This window comes from Panthera leo, chromosome A2, assembly GCF_018350215.1.
Source record: "Panthera leo isolate Ple1 chromosome A2, P.leo_Ple1_pat1.1, whole genome shotgun sequence".
Classification (NCBI taxonomy): Eukaryota; Metazoa; Chordata; class Mammalia; order Carnivora; family Felidae; genus Panthera; species Panthera leo.
The window spans coordinates 148,706,300-148,731,556 of record NC_056680.1 but is presented as its reverse complement, the minus strand read 5'-3'; the positions used below and the strand labels follow the sequence as shown (position 1 = coordinate 148,731,556).

At 46.3% G+C, this 25,257-nt stretch overlaps 1 long non-coding RNA gene across 3 annotated transcripts; it reads left to right on the top strand.

The window, feature by feature from the left end:
• Nucleotides 1–15,643: 15,643 nt before the first annotated feature.
• Nucleotides 15,644–23,608, top strand: LOC122211777. 3 transcript variants are annotated; one of them, XR_006198834.1, is made up of 5 exons: nucleotides 15,644–16,162; nucleotides 19,316–19,462; nucleotides 19,850–19,971; nucleotides 20,426–20,640; nucleotides 23,337–23,608. It is a non-coding gene; the product is annotated as an uncharacterized LOC122211777 (long non-coding RNA). The 3 variants fall into 3 exon arrangements; XR_006198835.1 differs by lacking the exon at nucleotides 19,316–19,462; XR_006198832.1 differs by lacking the exons at nucleotides 19,316–19,462; nucleotides 19,850–19,971 and having other exon boundaries at nucleotides 15,646–16,162.
• The last annotated feature ends 1,649 nt before the right edge of the window (nucleotides 23,609–25,257 follow it).

Here is a 25,257-nt window from a genome sequence, read left to right as displayed (position 1 = left end):
TAGTTATTAAAACGCCCAAGTGTAAAATCGGTGCATTTCAGACCCAAAGAGGGCAGCTCAGTTTTGAATTGTGGCCTGAAATAACATGAAAGAGGCAGAGAGTTCTCCAGATGCAGACAGACAGGGTCTTCAGCGCAGCTCTTCTCTTCCTAAAACACGACTCTGGCAAATCATTTAACCTTCTGGCCTCTGTTTCTCCCATCTATAAAATGGCCTGCCTCCTAGTAGCCACAGTGATTCAGTGAGATAGCCCCTATCCTGGACCTTGCCCACAGCACTCAAGTATATGCTTGCCATTATTGTTGCCATTATTTATTTTGAGAGAGAAAGAGAGAAAGTGTGGGAGGCACAGAGAGAGAGGGAGAGAGAGAATCCCAAGCAGGCTCTGCACTGTCAGCACAGAGCCCAACATGGGGCTCGAACTCACAAACCCTGAGATCATGACCTGAACCGAAATCAGGAGTTGGATGCTCAACCAACTGAGCCACCCAGGTGCCCAATTGATATCATGGTTATTATTATAACTAGATGTTGGCAAGAGAAGCAAACCCATCCTTTCCCTCATAGCTTGCAGATGGTGTCTGGGGGGATGGAGTTCTGCCCAGAGAGCAGCACTTTCTTCATGTCCTTGACTCTGACCACCTCACACAAAGGAAGGACAGCTTCTAATACATTTAGCACACTGTGGCCTTTTGTTTCCAACCTCAAGGGCAGTGCTTCCTATCAAGAAAAGCCTTGAAGAAAACACTGCCAATTCGTAAGAAGTGTTTTGTTTTGTACTGATGGATGAAATCATTGAGTGTTGGAGATCATCTAATCCAGTGTTTTCCAACTTATTTTTGGCTGCAGTCTTCTTTCTTTGAAAGAGTCTGACATGGATCCTCAATACATAAACCGGATTAAGGCAGAGCTGCTGTGGTATAAGTGGGGGAGGAGTCTTGGAACTAAGACAGTACCCTCACACAGAGTCCCCTAACCATGAGAGCCTGGTCATAATTTCAAAGCCTTGGGATCCAACCCTTTCTTGTTCGTTTTTAAGAGCTGTAAAGATCTCTTTCACACAGTTGTTGGAATTCAGGAATTCCAGAGTGGCTTAGCTGGGTAGTTCTGGATGGGGGTCTCTTAAGAGGTGGCAGCAAATATGGCGGCTGGGACTGCATCATGGAAGGTATGACTGGGGCTGGAGGATCTGATTCCAAGGGGGTGCACTCAATCACTGGCAGGCCAGTACTTGCTATTGGCAGGAGGCTTCAGTTCCTTACCTCACGTACCTTTCCACAAGGCTGCTGGAGTGTTCATGACATGGTGGCTGACGCTCCCTGATGAGTGGTCCAAGAGATCACAAAGTAGAAGCCATAATGTCTTTCATTATTTTACCTCAGAAGTCACACACCACCATTTCCACAAAAGATCATCCCCATCCACTGGGTACAGCTTGGAAGCTGGCTACCACAATTTGTAAACCTAGAACTGTATATTGTTTAGAAAGCAGTTCAGAAGTAATTACAAACATGCAAATAAATAATATTTCAAAAGAATGTATGTTCTGATTGTCATGCCCAGCGAAGCAACCTTTTGGTTTTACAACAACAGAAAACCCAGAGGATCAGAGAGGTCAAGCGACCAGCCAAAACTCATAGAGCAATTTAGTGACAGAAATGGACCTAGAATCCAGGTGTCTGCATTCTAGTCTATTGCATTCATCATGGTATTATTACAATAACATTCCATTATAATAAAAGTTACAGTAACTTGCATGCATGTACAACCTTATCACCGGGGGATCAAGGTTAATATCAACAGTGATAAGTCATGTTGATAATAGGTGCTCTTCGCATGATGTGATGATAAAGGTCCTTTACTTCCATGATCTTCCTCCCCCAAACCCATAACCCCAGTCTAATCAGGAGAAAATAGGAGACAAATTGTATTGGAGGGACATTTTACAAAATGACCAATAGCAACACCCCTCAAAATTGTGAAGATCATCAAAAACATGAAAGGTCTGAGAAGCTGTCACAACCAAGAGGAGTCTAAGAAGACATGGTGACTAACTGCATAAGATCCTGGGACAGGAAAAAGGACATTTAGGTAAAAACTAAGGAAATCGGAATAAAGTCTGGATTTCAACTAATAATAATTTTTTAATATTGGTTCACTAATGATGCCAAATGTAACGTACTAATGTAGCATGTTAACAATGGGAAACTAGGTGTGGAGTATATGGGAAGCCTGTACTATCTTTGAAATTTTTCTGTAAATTTAGAACCAGTCAAAAATAAAATGTTCATTAAGAAAAAACTTTATAGAACACTCATGAAGAGCTGCTTTTCTAAACAAAATATAACAAGCCTAGATCACTCACTTGCTTTAAAAATGCTCATACCTCTCCTTGATTAAACAAACAAAATAACTAACAAGGGTGGAGATTTGAATAGCCTGATTACCAATCCTGTTCTTGGAGAACACATATTTCCAAGCACATGTGGGACATTATGAAAATCAGTGATAAGCTAGACGAAAGTGCTGGCCTCAACGAATTTCAACAAATTGATATCATATAGATCATATTGTCGGATCACAATTTAATAAAAATATAAAACGTTAGCAAAAAAAGATTAAGAACTGTCCACCCCTCCCTTCACATTCAGAAATTTTAAAACACACAATCAACTCAAGGGTTAAAGGAGTAAAATAACGGCCAATGCTATATATGGCATTTGCTAATTAATTATGTCCCATGTAATGTTTTATGAGTCTTAGATATCTTTTAATCCTCAAAACAACCCTTCAAGGTTGGTCCTATTATCATCCATTTTCAGATGAAGAAACCAGGGACACGTAGAAGGTGAACAACGTGGTCAAGTTCAGATAGCGGGAAAATGGTGGCGCTGGGTATGCATGTTGGCAGTCTGGTTCCAGAGTCTGTATTCTGGGTCTGTTAGGCTGCCTCCTGCTAGAGTAGAAAACACATGTGGAATAAAATAAAATATAAGACATATCAACATCTGGGGACGCAGCTAAAGCAATCCTTAGGAGTCTTATAATTTATGGAGTCTTATAAGCACAGAATAAGTAGAATAACTAGTTAAAAATAATGTCCACAAAGAAAATACCAGATAAAGATGGCTTTATAGAAGTGCTGTTATGTAAAGTAACATTCTAGGTACAGACAATGCCAGTCCTACCCAAGCTGTTTCAGAAGGTAGAACGAGAGGGCATATTTTCAAAATCACATTATACAGCCAGCACAATTTGATACTCAAAATACTAGACAGTTCAAGAGGAAAATCACAGACTAATCCCACTGAAGAACGTGTATGTAAACATCTGAAACAGAATATACTTGGTCACATCCAATAATGTATAAATGATCGATGCAATTTTAATCACAGGAATGCAATGTTGATTTTATATCAGAAAGGCATCGACGTAATTCACCACGTTGCTAAAATAAAGGTTTATGTATGTATCCAAACAAAAAATATTCGATACATTAAAATCATTTTATGAGAAAATCTTTTGGCAGACTCAGGATGGGAGAAAATCTCTTTAACGTGGCCAAGGGCATCTCCACAGCCATCTCATATACCTACCATGGTGTATTCTCATGGTGTACCAACTACCACCGTAGTTGACCACATGAACAATTCTCAACAGGAGAGCACTGAGGCAAGAAAAGTTGGTCACAGAGAAAGACATAAGTAAGATTCTACTAATACAAAGTTCAAAAATAGGAAAAACTAAACAGTACATTTTTGTAAGGATATAATCCCAGGTCATAAAACTGTAACGAAGAGCAAGGAGTAATTTGTTCAAGATTCAAGAGTGGGAGTTGACAATAGCAAAAAAAAAAAAAAAATTTCATCTAAAAAGTGGGAGGAGGACTTGAGTAGACATTTTCCCAAACACATACAAATGGCCAACAATGCTCAACATCACTAATCATTAGGGAGATAGATGCACATCAAAATCACAGGGAGGTATCATCTCAGACCTGTTGGAATGGTCACTATAAAAAAGACAAGAAGTAACGTGTTGGTGAGGGTGTGGAGGACAGGGAACCCTTGTGCCTTGTTGGTGAGGCTGTAAATTGGTGCAGCCATTATGGAAAACAGGATAAAGATTCCTCCAAAATCAAAAAACAGAACTACCACATGACCTAGCAATCCTACTTCTGGGTACATATCTAAAGGACACGAAATCAGTATCTCGAAGAGATATGTGCACCCCCCGCATTCATCGCAGCATTATTCACAAGAGCCAAGACATGGAACAAGTTGGGTGTTCATTAATGCATAAGTGGATAAAGAAGATGTGGTGTATATATAACGGAGTATTATTCAGCCACGAGAAAAGAAATTCCTGCCATTCACAACAACTTGGATGGACCGTAAGTCATTTTGCTAAGGAAGGTAAGTCAGAGGAAGACAAAAAGTATATAATCTCACCCCTATGTGGCATCTGACAACATGGAACTCATAGACCCAGACGTGAAGGTGGTGGTTGCCAGGGGCTAGGGTGTGGGGCGATGGGGAGATGTGTTCTAAGGACACAAACTTCCAGTTATAAGATGAATGAGTTCCGGGCATCCCATGTACAGGATGGTGACTGTAAACAATACTGTATTGTGTTCTTGGAAGTTTCTGTGAGAATAGGGCTTGAATGTTCTCACCATAACAACAACAGAATGGTAATTATGAGTTAACTAATCTTATTGTGGCAAACATTTCCCAATATATGTGTGTATCAAATCATCACATTGTACACCTTTAACTTACACAATGCTATGTGTCAATGATATCTCAGTAAGTTGGAAAACAAAGACAGACCTGGGAAAATGCAGACTGAAATTACCACACACACACACACACACACACACGAGGTGGAGGTCAGATGAGGTTTGATATCAGGAAGGGACATGAAGGGACTTCTATGTTACTACTTATTTCTTAAACTGGGTTCTGGGAATATGTGTGTTTGTTTTATTTCATTTCATTTTATTTTTATTTATTCTGAGAGAGAGAGAGCGTGCGAGAGAGAGGCAGAGAGAGAATTCCAAGCAGGCTCCACACTGTCAGCACAGAGCCCGACGCGGGGCTTGAACCCACGAACCGTGAGATCATGATCTGAGCTGAAACCAAGACTTGGATGCTTAACTGACTAAGCCACCCAGGCACCCCACGTTTTATTTTAGTCCTTTAAAGGAGATACAGAGATTTTACACAGTTTTTTGTGTATAAATATTTCATAAGAAAACATAAGTGTTCAAAATAATGAATTATCCCGTTTGATCCTTAGAACAATCCGGTGAGACTCCTGTATCATGATTCTTCACAGAAAATGAACTTAAATCCAGAGTAATTCATTGATATGCCAAATATCTCATAGCAGGTCAGCGGTTTCATCTCCTTATTCTGTGACCTTTCTACTGAATCACACTGAAACTGATTTTTGTGACTATTTCTGCTGCTATCTTAAACTCTAGACACAGAAAATTGGGAGTAACCAACTGCATGTTATTGAGCAAAATAAGAGACAGGTTTGTTTGTTTAAAAATAGAATTGTCTTTAAACAGATGAACATAAGGGAAGGGAAACAAAAATAATATAAAAACAGGGAGGGAGACAAAACAGAAGAGACTCGTAAATATGGAGAACAAACTGAGGGTTATGGGAGGGGTTGCGGGAGGGGAGATGGGCTAAATGGGGAAGGGGCACTAAGGAATCTATTCCTGAAATCATTGTTGCACTATGTGCTAATTTGGATGTAAATTTAAAAAAAAAAATAAAATTAAGTAGTTAAAAAAAATAGAATTGTCTTTTAAAAATTTATGTTCTTGGGGCACCTAGTGGCTCAGTCAGTTGAGTCACTCTTGGTTTTGGCTCAGGTCATGATCCCAGGGTTGTGGGGTCGAGACCCTTGTCGGGCTCCGTGTTGAGCAGTCCCTCTCTCCACCTCGTGCACTCTCTCTCTCTAAAATAATAATAATAATAATAATAATAATAATAATAAATCTATGTTCTCTTCTACTGTTCTTGATTTGCTACGCTGTGTAGATAAGATACTCGCTCACTAGTGAGAAGCAAGGTACATGCTGAGTTGCAAGCCAGGAATAGTGACGGTGGCATCAGGAAATGAGAGAGGTGGTCATCCTTGAGACAGCAGATTTGGGAAGAGAAATATCAGTGCCTTTTCCGTACATGTTAGATAACTGGTACCTGGGAAGGAAAGGTCAGCCTGTGGACCCAGAACAGAAGTCAGGTATGTTTTTGTGAAATTGGAGGACAGGGTCAAAGGGCCCAGAAAAGGGGCCACTGACCATAGGGTACCTCCACATGGTTCAGTATAGCAGGGTGGCCACGAGGACCCAGCGTGGGACCAAGCCCAGAGCAGAGGATGGCTGTAGACACATTCCTGTTGCATTCTTTCCACGGGAACCTGCAGCAGAGGCTCTCAGCCTGGACCTGGGCCCCGAGAGAATTGTGTGGGCTTCCCTCCCAGTCGCCATAAATGAGCCGACTTGGACAAGAACGGTTACTCTGGCAGGGCTCTCCGAGGTCATTGGTTTCAGCTTTCATTGTGTGTGAGGGGCCAAGTGACTCCGTCAAGACCAGCCAACCAAGTGGTGAAAACAGCCAGGATCAGAACTTAGGTCTTAGGATGTTTATCCAGTGCTTCCTTTTCTGTAGGTCACCTACACTGTTGTCTTGTTAGTCTGGGCATACCATTTCGGAACCCCCAAACCGCTCAATTGTGGTCTCATCTGCCCTAGAGATTGGACTGGTTCGTCATCTACTGGGAAGCCAAGGACTTCAACCTGCCCTTCTGAGGCAGCCTGGGTTCACTGGTCAGGGCTGGGGGTCAAGAAGGGGTAGTAGAGTTGTCCTGTCTCCCTCCCCTCTGCCTCTACCAGAGCAAATTCCTTTTTTATCTGCTTTGTTTGTTGGAATTGTAAGATTTCATTCGTGAAAAAAGACTTGCCCCAAAATTAAACGCGTTCGGGGGCTAATGGGCGGCTCAGTCGTTAAGCGTCCAACTTCGGCTCAGGTCACGATCTCACGGTCCGTGGGTTCGAGCCCCCTGTCGGGTTCTGTGCTGACAGCTCAGCACCTGGAGCCTGCCTCAGATTCTGTGTCTCCCTCTCTCTCTCTGCCCCTCCCCCTCTCACACTCTTGTCTCTATCAAAAACAAACAAATAAATAAATAAATGTTAAAAAAAAAATCATTCAATGGGGAATCAAGTTGGATCTCCTGGGGCTCTCTCTGTTCTTTTCCCAGGTTTTGATACATTTCAGTAAGTATTCTTGGACACCTCCTGCCACATTCAGTTCCATGGCTAAGAGGCATAGAAAAGGAGATTACTCCATTCTCAAAGTACAGACCCATGAATGATCCCTAGGTTAGTCACTTGGAGGAGGGAAGCACTTTCCTTTGGAAACAGTTTTACGAATACTTGTTTCAACATGCCCATTTCATACACAGTGTTCCTACCATCACACTGAATCAGATCTCATTTCTTGGATGTCCTGGAGAAGGACTGTAAAGGGAAAAGGGATAGGGAAATATGATCTTGGCACCAACAACTCACTAACTTTCTGCCACTATAAAATAGGGATGACTTCTTTCTACGTGTGCACAGGTATCTCTCGTTCAAAAGATTTCCAGATTATTCTTTCCAGGATCGCATCGGCAATTATTCCCTCATAGTGAGTGGGAGGAGAGAGGACAGAACAGGACATCCTAGGTTGGATGTTTCCCAGTGGGGCACACCCAGTGTAGACACTGTTGGCTCCTGGGACTGGCTGGAGGGCAGGGGCAAAGGTAGATACAAGATAAGTTTAAGGAGGGAGTAAATGAGAGCAGACTGAGTGGCCCGCATTGTACACAGAATTCTTCCCGGGACCCAAATATATGGCTGTCTCCAGTTATATGGTTAAAACGCTGCTTGGCTAGGATGGGGTATGTATAAACAGCTGGTCTCTGGCCTGGTCCCTGGCCAGCCTCACCAGAACATTCCTGACAGCGCCTCAGTGGTCTGGAACCGAGGCTGGACAGCCTTCTGGACACTGTGGGCCAAGCAAAGGGGGCAGAAGGAACCTAGCTCATCAGAATCGTTCTGTGGGAGAAGGCACTTTCCATCCACACTCGCCACTGCCTTTTCCTGTCTTCCTAAGCCTATAGTATGGTGTTTGCTGCCTCCTGCTGGCTACATGTGAGTCAATGCCAACGTTTCAGTGATGCTTGGCGACTTGTACTGAGCCCTTGTTTACAGCTCAGAAGTGGGTCTCCACAGTGACAACAATAACCACGATACTCTTGCTAGATCTATCGGTGGAGGGCTTATAAAAACACATAAGACGCTGCACTAAGCTTTTCACATACATCATATCATTTAATCGTCAAAGTAACATTGCGCAATAGGTATTATTACTCCCACTACACAGGAGAAACTGAGTCAGAGAGCAGTTATATGAGGGGGCAAAGGACATGCTGGTATATGGCAGGGCTAGGGTTGAGACGCAGGTGTGTCAGACTTCAGAGCCCACATCTGGAGCCACTGTGCAAATTCATGTTCCTGGCCGGCCGTATCCTTCATGGGCTATACTCGCCCATACTCTCCGTCAACAGAGGCAGTGACAGACCCACCACGCCTTTTTATTCCTTTTGTCCACACCCAGGCAACCTGTCTCTACTTCCTATGCCCATCACCAAACTTATGACCATCACAGTCTTCTTTTCTTTTCACCCTTTGTGCAATTTGCCTCTCTCCTGGTGTGGCAAACATTAGCTCTAGTGCAGGGGTTTTTTAAGTGGAGCTCACAAGACGCCTGACTAGAGTCAAGGGGTCTGTGAACTTGGATGGGGAAGGAATTCTATTCCATGCAGAATACAGAAACCAAGCAGAAATGCTGTGGCTTTGTCACGAATAGAAATCACAGGTGTTTCTGTATCATGTCGCCATTGTCACAGGTATCTCAACATAGCCTTTACGCTCATCACTGCTTTGAAATTGCAATAGCTATCAAACCTGTCATCAGGCCTGTGATTTAATCACTGATAAAATGTATGTATGTTACTACATCACAAATTCATTTTTTTCAGTATTTTGATAGCATTCTCTGAAAATTATGGAATCCCGCGGTAATCCTGGACATTTTTATATGTATTAAAAAATTATGCCTAGAAAGGGTTCAGAGGCCAGCCAAACGGGACCTGGCATGAAAGATGGTAAGAACTACTGCCCTTGGTCCTGTGCCAGACGTTGGGCCTCCTGACCCAGATCATATAATGTAGCAGTGACCAGGGACGGGCGTGTTGATCAGTATCCAAAAAAAGATGACCGTATGGTTTATCTTCCACACCAGAATGCTTCCGAATTGAAAGGGGGCACTGTTAATAATTACACTGCGGGCCTCCTGGGTGGCTCAGTCGGTTGAGCATTCCACTTTGGCTCTGGTCACGATCTCGCGGTTCGTGTGTTCAAGCCCTGCGTCGGGTAATTACGCTGGGACAAAAGTGTAAGCTGGGACATACGGTCACCCCCCCTCAGATAGCACGTACCCTGGAAACTGAAGAATTATGGGAAAATGCGGGTGATTGAACGCAACTTACAAACGCCAACATAAAAATTCTGCGAATGTGCTGCTGATAAAACTAGATTATTTCCTAAAATCTGGAGAAACCAAAGAATAACTGATATAAAGTACAGGTTCCCCCTGCTACCCCAAAGTAGAGTGCACCTATGAAAATTTTCCTAATCCAAAATGGTATAAATTGAAAAACCGATTACCATTAATTTGCATAGAAAATTTTTGAGCATCCTCAGACCCCCAAACTAACTTCTCTCAAGCTTTTCTCCTACCTGAGGACACAGCCTCCTAATAGTTGCACAAAATAAATTGAGATAAAGCACAGACGCTCACACACACAGTCCCGATGCTGAGACGCTGAGTGTGGTTCCTGGGGAGGGGCCGGGTGGGGCCACCCTGTGCTAAGGGCTCGCTGCAGAACAGGTGCTGAATGCTGTGTGTGCTCTTGGACTTTTTTTTGCAAGAGCGAAAATCCTCTCTGGATTTCTTTTGATTGGTGAAAACAGGTACTAACATAGGCCTTTTGTAAAAGCAGTAAGTATACCGAAGACTTTTGAAAAGTGGGGGGTACCTATGTACTGGCTTCCAAGAAGTAACCATGTTGTACGATAATAATGTAACTAATGTACCACCTACTGTGGACCAGGCACTGTCTGTAATAATAGGTATGTACTATAATCATTCCCATCTTATAAGTGAGAAAACGCACAGCCAGCAGGCTGAGCTGAGTCACAAATCCACGTACCCTGGCTGCCGTATCGGTGCCCTGAGCCACGGTCTCCACTGCCTCTTTGAGCCCTTAGAACGATAGGAGTTTTCACGTTCTGGATGGAGTCCAGCAAAATAATAGATGAAATACAAAACACGAGTCTGTTTACCTCCAGCGACTTCTATTCTAGGTGAGTAGATCCAGTTATTTGAAAAAAATTCCCCAGAGTGGACGGGGAAGTCTAGAAGGTTCCCATAGAGCAATAGAAGTATTCTACTACAATTCCTAAATTGTAAGTAACTGTCCCCAGGCATTCGCCTTTTTCCTCTGACTACAAGCCCTGGCTCCCCTGTGAGAGGCAGCCTGGGGCAGTGATAACAAGCATGGACTTGAAGTTCAAATTCCCGGAGAACCTACTAGCTGTGTAACCTTGGGCGTGTCACATAGCCTTCTGGGGCTGACATCTGCTCACCTGCAGAATGCGAGTAACGATAAACCTTACAGGTGATGGTGAGGAGTAAATGAGCCTGGAAAATCATAATACATCATCATGATTCTTATCATCATTAGCATTTTATTAGTCTTCAACTGATTGATCCCCAAACTCATCTTCCCCTATTATTCTGAGTATTTCTACCTGTTCGGGAATTTTTGGCTTTGCTTTGTCTTCAAGTTCGTTCATCGTTCTGTAGCTACCTTTGCATGACTATTATAACATTTGCTTACGCAGCATCTGTCCCAGAACTCAGTTCGCTGAGGCAACGTGCACTCTGACAACTCCAAGTGAGAACAGGAGCCCGCACTCTCACGATTATGGCATTGTCTCCATCGGCCTGCTCCATAACAGCATTTGCGCCCGCGCCTTTATTTGCATTTTGCTGAGCCGACGTGAATTTTTATAAGTTCAGGGGTGTCCAGAGAACGCTTCAGTAAGAATTGAGTTGACAGAAACTGGGATGGATCATTTATCACCTCTGTAGAAACAAGATGAATTTCTGTTTTGAACTGCAATAAGAAATTACAAAGGACGGCCAGGGCCCGGCCGCATGAAAAATTAAAATGGTACAAAAGAAAGATAATTCAATATAAAAAAAAAAAAGTAAGACACAGCTTGGGGGATGTTTACATCAGTATGAAAAGGGCTTGATACATATGTTTCTATAAGGCCAGCTTTTAAAATTTTGCATCATGACCCAAAACGTACTTACCCTGAAACACAAGTTTCACACGAAAAAACTCACTGTGCCGCGAAATTATATTTTTGTTTTTATTTTATTGTATTCTAATTTTTAATGCTCATTATGAGCCACTTAATTGATATCATAATCTACTAAATGAACTGTGACTTACAGTTAAAAAAAAAACAGTGATTCCAAGAGCTCTTATAAATACATTATTGGATGAAGACTATAGATACTTCTATGTATAAAACATATTTTTACCATTTTTAAAATACAGAAAAAAAAACACTTTTAAATATTTATTTAGTTTTTGGGAGAGTGCATGTGGAGGAGGGGCAAAGAGGGGGACAGAGGATCTGAAGCCGGTTCTGCGCTGACAGCAGTGAGCCTGACGTGGGGCTCGAACTCACGAACCGCAAGATCATGACCTGAGCTGAAGTCCAACGCTCAACTGACTGTGCCCCTGGAAAAAACACTTTCAGAAGATAGCAAAAGCTCAGCTTTCGTACTCACTCAAGAGATACAGAGCATAAAAAGGATAAAATACAATTTCAACAATTAAATCAGCAAAAATTACAAGCAGTGCTAAGGCTGCTGACATTGTAGTAAAGGGTTTGTTTTTTTTTTTTAATGCACCTGTTTATTTATAGCCCACTTCAATTCAAAACAAATTTGAGGTGGCTTTATGTGCTGAAATTGCCTAACACAAGAGATGGCAGAATCTATTGATGCAGTTTGTTTGAGTAGCAACTGGGTAGGACATTTGTGGAGTCAGAAAAATGTTCATTCCCAAAGTAATTCCACTTCTGGGAATTTGTCCCAGTGAAGCAGTTCGAAGAAGAAAAAAATGCTGTGCACAACTTTTTAATATCATTACTTAATAGTGGCAAATGAAAAGTAGTCTAAGTAGCCAAGAATAGCACAATATTTAAATAAGCAATACTACATCAATTCACAATGTTTGCAGCCAATAAAATAATTATGACTAGGAGGCAGCAGGAGTAAATGCTCACGCTAACAAATGCAAAAATCATAAAACAAAACTCTATATGCGTTTCAGTTACCATGGCTGCATAAAAATTACTCTAAACCTTAGTGGCATGAAACAACCATTTTTTTACGGATCAGGAATTCAGAGAGGACACAAGTGTATGTCTTCTCTGGAGCCACGATTCCTAGAGCTTTAGCTGAGCCTGGATCATCTGAGGCTCATTTGCCCACATGTCTGGTTATCGATGCTGGCTGTCAGCTCAGACCTCAGACGGACCTTTTGGCCAAGACACCTGTGCGTGGCTCGGGTCTTCTTAAAACATGGTGTCTGGGCTTCAAGGCTGAGAGTTTCCAGAGACAGAGACAGAGACCTTATATGATCTAGTCTTACAAATTATGCATCACTTCATCTCCATTGGGAGAGTCACAAAGTCCCATACAGGTTCAGAGGGGGGAAGGAAAAGAGACTGTGCCTTTCGTGAGGAGTGACAAGTGGGGAGAAGCATTTAGGACTGGAAATGTTGCTCTGGCCATTTTTTTTTTGAGTTCAAACATTCTTTTTTTATATATTAAATATAATTTATTGTCAAATTGGTTTCCATACAACACCCAGTGCTCCTCCCCCCTAGCCCCCCATCAACCCTCAGTTTGTTCTCAGTATTTGAGAGTCTCTTATGGTTTGCCTCCCTCCCTCTCTGTAATTTTTTTACCTACCCCCACCCCCCTTTCTGTTTCAGAAAATACAATCGCTGAAATCTGTGCTCTGGTTAAAAACCACGTAAAAATCACAAGGGTATTACATTAGGATTAGGATTGAGAAGACACATGGAAACACAAAAGCTTGATGCAAAAAAAAAAGAAAATCTGTTATAGTTTGACAATGTTCCTTGAGCAATAAGTAAAGATTATCCGTTCAATTACATTAACGAGGAATTAGGATCGACAAAGCTTTGGGAATTGTTCCCGGGGAACCCCCGCTTCTCTGGGTTCCTCCATTTATAAAGCTCGGCTGTCCCCAACTCCAGCTGTCAGTGCTTAACCAACTGCGTCAGCAAGGTGCCTCCCATTTAGGAGACGTGGGCCTATGTGTATCACCCACACACGGCCCGGTCTTCCTCCGTCCTGTCCTCCGCCACCTGCCGCGTCCCCTCTTGCGCAGCCTCATCCTGCAGATGACCTCAGTCTGTAGCCCCTGAAGGAATAAAAGAGACGGGGAGATGCCTCGAGCCTCTTTTATGAATAAACCCTCATGCCCACCTGAGACCACCTGTGTCCTCGCTTGTCTTCCTCTTTTGGAGAGGGAGGCCCCCTCCTCCTTCACAGAGTCAGTCCCTCCACCTGTGCTCTTGGCCAGTCCTCCTGTTCCCCCTCACCCGCCACACTCCATACCCTCGCGCTTTCCTAGCACCTTAGCCTTCTCTCATTGGCTGCATCCTTTCTCTCCGTTCAGTCCCACACACCACCATCCCCACGACCTCTCCAGTTGCCGCCTGGCGTCACTGCGTCTACTCCCGGGGCAAACCCTCCGAAGGGCAAGCTCACTCCAGCTGTTTCCATTTCATCACTCGCTCCCTCAACCAGGACCTACCTGGCAACTTTCTTTCCTGTCACTACTTTCACCTGCCTCTTAAATATCTGCGAACTGGCGAGCTCGCCGTGGGCTTCCTGAACAGATGCTTCCAGGCCCTCCGGCACCACCGGCTCCAGCCTCTCCTTGGTCTCTGCCCACCCCTTCCGCTCCTCCAGGCCTCTGCTCTCCTTCCGCCCACATTCCTCAGCCACGTCCAGTGTCTACCAGCTTCTACTACCACCTACTGACTCGTCCCCTGAGCTGAACGTTGAACTCCCATTACGTCTTGGGTGCACAGGATCAAAACTGCAATTGTGCAAACGAGGCCTCCAACTAATGAAGCTTAATCAGGCTGGGTAACTATCAAGTCCTTACGGTGTCTGTTCAGTCGTTCTTGGATTGAGATTCTCAGCCTTTCGGCTGCTATGGCCTGTCTCTGTTAGGAGAAGAGCCTCCTGGCCGTGGGTGTGTCTGTCCAGTCCTCCAGGGGGGTCACTGGCTCTCCCAGATGGTGGCCAGCCTCTTGTGTGCCCTTACAGCCTCTGACCTTGAACCAGCCGCTGTCTAACTTGGGATGTGCTCCTCTGGGGCCCGGCCAGATTGTTGGATGACAGGGCCCCGTCTTCCCTCTCGCTGGCCGCAGAATCTTTAGCCTTCCACCCCTCCTACGTCTACCATTTTCTCCTTCTCCCTTAAACCTCCCCATTCAGAAGAAGGCCGGCTTTTTATTTTAACTTCCTTATGTCATACTACTGTCTTCTAGATTTCGACCTGAGCCTAAATTTCAGGGTAAGGGCCTAGCTGTTAAGGAACCAACAGGGAAAGGGGGAAGTAAAGAATTCGGTGAATCTTCCCTCAAGATAGCCTCCTGGCTTGAAGATTATTGTCTGGCCATAATCCTATTTTGAACGTCAAAAGTTGAATACCGATTTGGCTTTTTCCCAGGCAATCCTTCTAGAACGAATTCTAATCTCTTCCCAGACATATGGTTGCCTGAGGCAGACTATGTGTAAAGGTCATAGACTCATGAAGACAAAAGAGAAAATCATACACAATTTCAAATTATTCCTCCCGTTATATTCTGGAATCTCTATATCCATCCCGCCCCAGTGACTTCTCTGAGCTCGAGCTTATCATATCTAATTGCCTGTTGGACTCCTGCAAACACCTCTAAAGCCAAACTCATTATCTTCCCTCTAAAACTGGCTCTTCTTCCTTTTTCACCAAAGTTTAAGACGAGGGAGAACAAGTGGGGGGGGGGGGGTAAGGAATCACGAATATCCAGGACCACGTGTTTTTCCAGTGCCAAGGCTCTACCCTGTCACTCTCAGATTCTGAGTCTGGCTTGGGAATCTCCAGCTTTACCAAACAAGCCAGATGGTTCTGATTCTGAGGGAAGCAGTGGTGTGGGAACCACGTTTAGAAAATCTGCTGTAAGTCTGGTCACCCGGGAACCAAACCCGAGAGGGGGTGGAGCAACCGCCTCCGTGGTGTCCCCGCCCCTCCTACCGTCTTGCGTCTTGCGTAATGACGTCACCACTTGCACCGCTGAGAAGCCTGGGAGTCCTCTGGCCACCTTCTTTCTCGCTGCCCCCCACGCCCCCACTCCCCCTCCACCCCCCGCCTTGGCAATCGGCCGTTCCAGCCTCCATGCCCTCCCCTGGATTCCCCCTCCCACCCCCTGGTTATGACCTGGGCCATCTTTAGCTGGATGACTGCGCTGTCCCACCCATCCTTGGGTCTCCCAGCTAGGATATGTCCAATCCAATCCACCCGCTGCGCTGGCCCCTGAGAGCTCTCATAAAATCAAACTCTGCTCATGCAGCGTCCACCTAAAGGCCCCCAGTAGCTGCCGTTTCCTCGGACCCAAACTCTTCACAGCTGCAGCCAAACTTCCAGAAGCACCTGACTCGCCCGCACAGATCCTTCCGTCCGGCCAAACCGGAAGTTGCTTTTTCTCTGCTAGGCCAGAGCCTCTGAGTCCCTTGGGCCTTGGCTCTAGCTGTGCGCTCCCCACCCTGCCTAGAGTATCCAGTGCCCTCCTGGTGCTCTGCATCTAGAAGGCCCTGGGTGGTGAGCTGCCCTTCTCCCTCTGCACCCAGGCCGGGGCTGGATTTTGGTAAGTGTGCCCCACCCCACCCCCCCAACCCCCACCCCAGTCCCTCAGGCTGCCTCGCCCGTGTCTGTTCTGCTAGAGCACATGTCATATGCAGGCTATTATGGCAGATCCTAGAGGCCGCCTCTCATTCTAGTTTAGTAGGAGTTTCCTGGAGGGAGTTTTGTTCACTTTTGCATCTCCAGGCTCCACCGCTGAAATGAATCAAACAGCCACGTAGAAAGCGTCCCGAGGGCAAAGCCATATTTTGTCCTCTGTGCATTTTCCCCGGGACCCAACAACCAAGCCCTGACCTGAGGAAAGTATAGCGTCACGGTTGGGTGTGGCATGGACCCTAGATCCAGACCCGCAGGTCAAATCCTGCCCTTCCATTTGCTGGTAGATCCTTGGGCAAGTTACATAGCCTCCCTACACCCCAGTTTCACCGTCTGTGAAACTGATCGTTATGAAGGTTAGATGAGAAAATATGTCTGAACTGCCTTCAGTGCTGCCTGGCAGGTGATAACTGCCTTGAGATTCTCTGTATCCTGGGTCCAGATGGTTATCCGTTGGAATATTGACTCCTTAGCTGCTGTACAGACAGTCCGTTGCACTGGCCCAGGCCCTTCTCTGCCTTTCTCATGCTCTCCCATGAAAAGGGCATGTTGTCAGCCACGTGGTCACTCCAGGACCAAGATTTCCGGCAGACAGCCACGACAGAGGCAGTCGACTAGAGACTGGTCTCACCACACTGGACATGCCCCATCTTGGTTACTGACTCCCAGTCCCTCCCTCCTCTCCATTCGACCAAGTCGTGACCACCTTCTCTGGCCATCCCCCAGGAACCCCTTCCTCTGGGTCCTGGATGCCCAAGTCTTAATTATTACATATCAACCGTGTATAAAAAGATATTAAGATCCTTGGGGCGCCGGGGTGGCTCAGTCGGTTGAGCGTCCGACTCCGGCCCAGGTCATGATCTCACAGTTCGTGAGTTCGAGCCCCGCATCGGGCTCTGTGCTGACAGCTCAGAGCCTGGAACCTGCTTCAGATTCTGTGTCTCCCTCTCTCTCTGCCCCGTCCCCACTCATGCTCTGTCTCTCTCTGTCTTAAAAATAAATAAAACATTTTAAAAAATTAAAAAAAAAAAGATATCAAGATCCTGGGTACCAGCAGGGTCTGGGGCTGAAGCCGCGGATAGCCCTGGGGATGGAGTGAGGTCTAGCTTTGGTGACTCTTAACACTCAGATATCTTGCAAGCTAAGTTCTGAGGCAAGCTTCAGAGTAGCTCTGAAGAGAGCTAGATGGTTCTATTTGTGAGCCAGACCTCACCCAGGGGGGACCTTTGACTTAGAGGAAGCACATTTCCACCCATCCGTTCTGATCTATGCTAGAGGCAGACCTTGCTCAGTCCAATGGAGTCAATACTTAAAGCAGGACAGGATCACTAACACCAGCGGCTCGTGGCCATGAAGAGCCGTGAGCACTAGACGGCAGGTGTCCCCCAGAGCACTCAGCGTCGAGCGGCTTGCCGGGACCATCTCCTGCAGGTTTCCATCTTTTCCTTCTACTCCCACCTCTGCTGTGTTGGCTCCGCCAAGCCTGATTCAGGCCTGTAGTTGGAAAAGATTCCTTAGACACTCACGTGACCTCATGGTCCTTTGGGGGACAGATGATGCTACGAATCCTTTCTTACCACGCATATCCCTGTACCAGGAGCCTGAGACCAATCTCAAAAGCTTTAATAATCATAGGATTTAGAGCAAAATGGCCAGTGAGCTATATTCTTTTTCTAATACACTTGAAATTTATATATATGTATATATATGTATATATGTATATATATGTATGTATACGTGTATATATGTATATATGTATACATATATAAATATGTATATATATGTATATACGTGTATATATACATGTATATATATGTATGTATATATAAATATATACATGTATATATGTATATAAAATATGTATTTTTTATATTTTTATATACATATATATGTATATGTATATTTTTTATATTTTTATATACATATGTGTGTGTATATGTATGTATATACACACATATGTGTGTATATATATATTTTTTAAAGACGGGGCACGAGCCAGAGAGGCAGAGAGAGAGGGAGAAAGAGAGAGAAAGAGAGAAATCCCACAGGGGCAGAGAAAGAGGAGAGAGAGAAGCAGGCCTCACCCAAAGTGGGGCTCAAACTCAAGAAGTGTGAGATCATGACCTGAGCCGAAGTCGATGCTTGACTGAATGAGCCACCGAGGCGCCCCTAGTGAGCTATTTTCTTAAAGTGTGAGGGCACGGGAAGGGGGTCAGATACTGCTGGAGAGAGCATAGACCCCCGTCCCCCAAAGTCTCCCCCACAATCCCTTGAAACACCATGGGGAGCTGCTTCTGCTGGGTTATTCAGCACCTTCCTTCAGCATCCCAGGTGGGTATTTGCAGGCTGCCGGATGTGGACTCCCGCTGAACTCCTGTCCCACATATCTATTTGAATCCACATTGGCTGAAAAAAATTCTGAGCCAAAAAGCGATTCAAATTCCAACTTCCATTGTGCTTCTAGAATGAAAAAATATGTCCTAGGTATGGGGTGACCCCAGACAAGGCCAAGTTGAAAAGCCCCTGGAAGAGACCACAGGGCACATTCTGAAAGAAGAAGCCAGACCCTGGCATACCCCAGGGGCACATGGGAGGGCTGAAGTCGCCTTGGGACCCACCTTGAGAGAAATGGTTGTGTGTGTGAGAATGTAGAGGGATGGTGAGACCTGAAAAAGCTGTACCACTCAGAACAGCAGTATCTGGGGTCCGGGCTTGTCCTGCCTTGCTGTGGGATGCCCCTGAGGGAGGGTGACAAAGAGGGAACAAGCGGTCTGTCACCTCAGAGGACTTTCACTGTCTGGCAAGTCTGCAGACGGTTGTCCAAGGTCAGCAGGGACGGGCCAGGGTGGATTCAGTTCCGCCATGGGCCTAGGACTGCCAGGGACGTGAGAAGTACAGGTAGCAGGGGGGCCATCAGGCCCGATTCGTGAGCACTTTCAGCGAGACCTGGAGGCACGTGGGGTGAGGGAGTCTGCAGGAGGCCTGGGGGCCTGCGAACTGAGCAGGCCCAGCCCAGGGACGCGAAGTTGTAAGGTAAATGTAAACTGGTCTGTATTTGCAGGCTGAGGAAGATGGAGCCTGGGGTGACTGTCCCTCAGGATCTCTGACTGTGGGAGTGGCCGGCCCTCAGGCTCCTTCATCCCACTCCATCTGGTCCAGCCTCGCCTACAGCAAAACACCCACCATGCACTAGAGAACACAATTTTTGGTATGGCACCACTTTCCTCTCTTCCCACCACCCCCATACCACCTTTCGAGGTTCTTCTGCCCGGGGGAGGCGGGGCTGCATGGATGAGGACCTCTCCTCTCCGAAGCCACGGAAGAGCCTGGACTGGCTTCTGAGGTGCCCAATGCCAGGTGGCCAGCGCTGTGGCCACATATGAGCACCTTCCAGCCTGACATGGTGGATCTTCCTGGGCAAAGTACTTCTCCTCCCAGAAAGATGAGCTGGACCAGGTGGTAAATACGGTTTCTACCAGATCTCTCACTCTGTAATTCTGGAATTAACTTGGAAAGTAGCACCAAAAAAAAAAAAAAAAATCCTGCCTAAACCCTTGGAGATATGGCCTCTGAAGACTCCTTCTCCAATATCCAGCCTCAGACATGGCTTCAGGGAAGTTCCAGGGGGCAGGAGGACCCCAGAGGAGACCAGGAAGGAAAGACACCAAAGGCCCCAAAGACAGGTCTTTGTGAGCGGGGCCCCTGCTCACATTTGAGGTAAGAGAAGAGATCCCACCAAGTCTTCTTCCGACTTTGTGCACTTTGACCACAGTGGAAATCTACCCTCTATTGGAATGGGTGGTTGTTGTTTTGGTGTGTGTGTGTGTGTGTGTGTGTGTGTGTATGTGTGTGTGTCCTAATACCTTTGTACTTTTTTGGTTCCCTAAGTTTCTGAGTAAAGGTTCCTTTTGGAAAATTCCAACTTAATCTCAGCTGAATAAAAGAAAAGGGGATTTTTCCATCAGAGGCTGTGGGTGCTAGGGGGACCCGGGGCCCCCAGCTGACACTTGTCTGAAAGCTGTAAAGAACCAGGAGCTGGGATCCATAGGAAGGGACATTCCGGGGAGGCTGGAGCTGAGGCAGGTCCAGGCAACACCCTGCTTTGTTCTCCCGCCATCTTCTTACCCCGGACAGGGTGGCGATCTCACACTCTGACCTGTTTTTCTTCTAGGACTCAGCACTCGGGTTCCATCAGACACCTAATTATCCAACATATTAAATCAAATAAGGATGAATGTACTCAGTTTGAGTTCTTCTTCCAAAAGGAAAACTCTACCAGGAATTGGTCCAGAGAATCTTGGAATATTCTTTGGCTTCTCTTAACCGCCAAAGAGCCACTTCGTGACTTCTTTCTCCTCCTCCTCCTCCTCTTCTGCTTCTGCTTTGGTAAGTAATCACATGCTTTTTAAAACTGAGATAATTCACCCAACATAAAATTCTCCATTTTAAAGTGTACAATTCAGTGGCTTGGGTATATTCCCTCTTCGCCGGGACTTCTTATCCCACTGACAACTTCCCCAGGACAGAGAGGAAGGGAATGGGCGCTGGAAGTTTCCCTGAACGCATTACCAGGGCAACCCTGGCAGCTGAGATCTAAAGGCATGTTCCAGCCTAGTGGCACAGACACACCCCTCTCCAGAATTTCTGGGGAAATCCTGTCCCTGGATCTGGAATCCTGCCACGAATGGAACAAGTGGGCTCTGAAGCAAAGTCTTCCACGTATCGGAGCCTCTCACATCAAAGGCACCAGGCTCAACTCATAAGGGGTTGGAGAACCCTGACCCGATGATGAAGTCAAGCCCTGAGGGTGAGATGAGAAGGTCAGGGCCTCAGGCTGGGGCTGATGACAGGGTCCCAGGGCCAATATTCCTGGAGAAGAGAGGCCTGGAGATTCTGGTAGAGCCTTCAGAGTCATGCAGCTTAACTCCTTCCTCCAACAGATGAGGGAACTGAGATCCAGAAACCACAGAGTTGAACAACCCAACAATGGCAGACCCAAGACCTAAGACCAGAGCCGAGTTCTTCTGACCTTGGGCCAATGCCTTCTGTACCAGCTAATTCATTCAACAGTAAATGTTCACTGAACCCCTCCTGTGGGCTGGGTGCTGGACAGGGTTGACCTAGAAGTGCACACACAGGCTGCACCCCCTCCCTCCAGCTCTAGGCAACGGACCAGGGAGGACTTTGAGAAGCAACCACTCCATGCCCAGTGGAGGGCCAACCTCAAGAGGAAAGATTGAGAGAAACCCCCTCAGCACAGCCCTATAATAGCTGCCTCAGAAAGCCCTCTCCTGACAGCCTCTCTCATCAGCTCCTGTCAGCAGCTACCCCCCCCCCCCCCCAAGCTTGGCTCCCTGGCCCTCCACCTCTGGCCTTATGGTAGTGACAGAACATTTCCTGGGGCAGAGGGATGATATGTTGGAACTGGCTCATACCAGCTCATGAGACCCGACTGTCCCCGTTAAAGGAATTTTGCAAAAACACAATTTATTTTTAAAAAATGGTAACTTATAACTAAATAAATTATATCAGACACAAAGGGAATAAACACTCAAAACTCATCACCTCTTTGTTACTTTATTACATTTTACTATGATCTCTGCGCTTGGGGCTACTTACGATTCTATCTATATGGTAAAATACTACACGATTGTGCACCTCTTCTGTGTTCAGTGACATCACACTGTGGCTTGAAATGGACCCCAGTGGGAGTATTTACACCACAGAAATAGGCAAATGCTGCACATGAAGGTTTTGTCTCATTTTTACATTTATCAGCCACCAAAAGGTCCGTGACATGCTCAGATCAGCAGACCGTTTGCACATAACTGCTGAACTTCCATAGCACAGCTGCTCCCCGTCCGCCATTGTGGAAAAGGACCAAGGAGACTCGAACCAGAGTTGCTACTGGGGCATGTTACAGGGATGGATTGCAGGGGAGAAGGAAGAAGGGAATGTTGAAAGGAAAGGACACACACATCTGCTCAGCTCCTTCCTTTCTTTCCTCCCTCCCTCCCCCTTCCCCTCCTCCGTCCCTCCCTTCCTTCCCTCTTTCCTTCCTTCCATCCAATCACCTATTCATTCCATTCATCAAATATTTGAAATGCCCACTATCTGTCAGTCACCTTCCTGGCCCCTGGGAGAAGACAAATGCCAGAGAAAGCACTGTTTTCTCTCTCCTTGGAAATAAATACAGCCCATCTGGGTCTTGGAGTCTGTCTAATCTAAAACTGACAAAGGGCGGGGAAAGCAGATCTCAGGTAAGGGCTAAAGGTCCCACAATGTAACTGGATTGCTCAGGACCGAAATGTGTGGGAAGTACTTCAGCTTAAGCAACTTCACTTGTACCTGATTTAACAAAGAAAGGAAAGGATCTTAAAAATCCTCGGTGCAGCAAACAAAACCCCCATCCATGTAGTCGTTCAGCTGCATGTACAGGCGTGTGTGTGTGTGCGCGTGTGCGCCTGCTTGGGCACGTGCCAATCTAGTGTTCAGGGTTCCCTTTCCGTTCAGGTTTCTCTTTTATTTATTTATTTTGAGAAAGAGAGAGAGAGCATCCCAAGCGGGCTCAGCCCTGTCAGCGCAGAGCCCAAAGCGGGGCTCAAACTCAGGAACCGTGAGATCATGACCTGAGCTGAAACCAGGAGTTGGAAACTTAACCAACTGAGCCACCCAGGCGCCCCTCTGGCTCTTTTAAATGTGATCAGCCTCCTCTGTTCATTGTTTACCCTTTCTCTTTTTTAACAGAACGAGTTTGGGAAACCTTCATGGCTCCATATCCATTGGCTTCTGTTCACTCTCTGGTCCCACATTTTGACATTCCCCAGGCGGCCCAGGGTACCTGTTACAGATACAAACTCCCAGTCACCATCCTCAGAGGTTCCGGGTCAGTAGGTCCAGGGAGGGGCCAGGAATCTGCACCTTTATCGGGCTCTCCGGGTGATTTTGAGGCCCCTTGTAGAAGGGCAGCATTTTGCGAATTACTTCCCTGTGTCACTACCAAGCCGTAAATTATACAATTATTTATTATTTTTCCCCCTAGAAAGGATTCATTTCTTTGGCTCTGTTTCCACTCTCTACAGCTCCATCAACCTTCCTCTCTGATGAGCCAAGCCTTGGATCCGGTTCCCAGGCACCGCTGAGGACGATGAAGTTTATGAAAAAACCAGCAGGCTGCGTGTCATTCGCAGTTTCACCACTTGGTGGCGCCATTGCCCCACTTTCCATTTTCGGGCAGTCTGGCGTCCGGAGAGTTCCTACTGTCTTTTGCTAACGGTTTAGAATTTGTTGATGTTCTGATGTTTTTCATCCTTTGTTTCAACTCTGATTCAGATAAACGGTGACGCATCGGCAAGCCTGGAAAGGGGTTGCATTTTGTCGCACGCTCGCCACGGGTTGGGGGGGATACATCCTGGACTGAGTTAGAGAAGATGGTCCCAAAGCGTGGACAAAGATTGGGGCTGGTGACAGTCAAGCTCGGAGAGGCTGACCCATAGCCCGGAGTCACGGGGAGTCATTTTTCTGCCTTCCCCCTCGGCCCTAATGCGGAGATTTCATATCCTCTGTAAACACCTAGTATTTGCCGATAACCTCCTGTGCGCCAGGCTCTTTACATGTCGCCTCATTTAATCCTCGCACTAATCCTGTATTTTGCGTCTCTCTCGGGAGGGAACGGGGCAGGCCTGAGGAAAATGAGACCGAGATCTCGCCAAATCCCACGTGCTTTCTGTACACAACACGGTCTCTGCTCATTCACTGGTCAAACATTGATAATAAAACAGATTTGCAAGCGATTCTGTTTTGGACCAACTGAAGGGCGCTCCAGCCTCCGGAAGGAAACTACTGAGCCCCCAGCTGGCGAGCGGTGGACACAGACTGATTCCCTTCTTTCAACCAAAGGTGGAGCAGGTCAAAAAAATAAATGAGAGGAAGGAAAATGCAGAACTTTCTAATGGGTCGGCAAACAGTCCCAGCAGCAGCTAAAATCAATGAAGCAACAATCGAGTGCATTTAAGTCAGGATGAAGGCCTGCTGGGCCCAGAAGCCCGTATCTCCTTTAGCTTCCTAAGGACATCTCCTGCCCTCTCCTACCTGTGGACTCTGCTATGGCTCCAAAAGCCACTGGGGGGCGTCCAGCTGGAGTCACATGAAGAGACAATGTCCTGTCTATATGGATAATGTGGGCACAGGCAGGGAGGGCTTCCAGGTTAGTTACGGTGCAAACAGGACTTTAAAAGAGCTAGCTTTACAGGGCGCCTGGGTGGCTCCGTCGGTTAAGCATCCGACTCTCGGTTTTAGCTCAGGTCCTGATCTCACGGTTTCGTGGGTTTGAGCCCCGCGCCGGGCTGCGCGCTGACAATGCGGAGCCTGCTTGGGATTCTGTCTTCCTCTCTCTCTCTGTCCCTTCCCCACTTGTGCTGTCTCTGTCTCTCTCAAAATAAATAACTAAACTTAAAAAGAAATAAGAGCTCAATTTAGGAATCACATAATGTCATTAGGGGGACCACTAAAAGCAAGTGTGATCTGATAGGAAGGAGCCACGTCTGAACCAAAACTATGAGGAGGTGCAGGGACCGTTGAATCCGGCAGGAGATGGAAAAAGCCCCCCTTTGGCCCCTAACGGGTGAGCGGCCTATTTTCTTATTTTACACGCCTGTTGGGCTCTTTGGCATCTCTGCTCCTCCCCAAGCCTCCCATACACCCAACCGGCCCACTCATCCCAGCGTCTTTCCTGGGATCACCTCCACTCTCAGGATTCCACAGCTGCTTGAACAAGGTGAAAGGGGGGAAACCCAGCTAACCCACAAGTGGTTGGGGTAGCCTGCGGCTGAGGGAATATCGGATCTGATTTGCTCAGCACCAAACTGTGTGTCGAGGGATGCGGCCCCTGGTGAGCTGGGTGTTTGCTTCACCTATGGACTGAGGATGAAATCTAGGTGCTGGCATCCTGTGAACTCCGACCGTGTATGCTGGGCATCACTGACGCATGCGTTTGCTCACGTA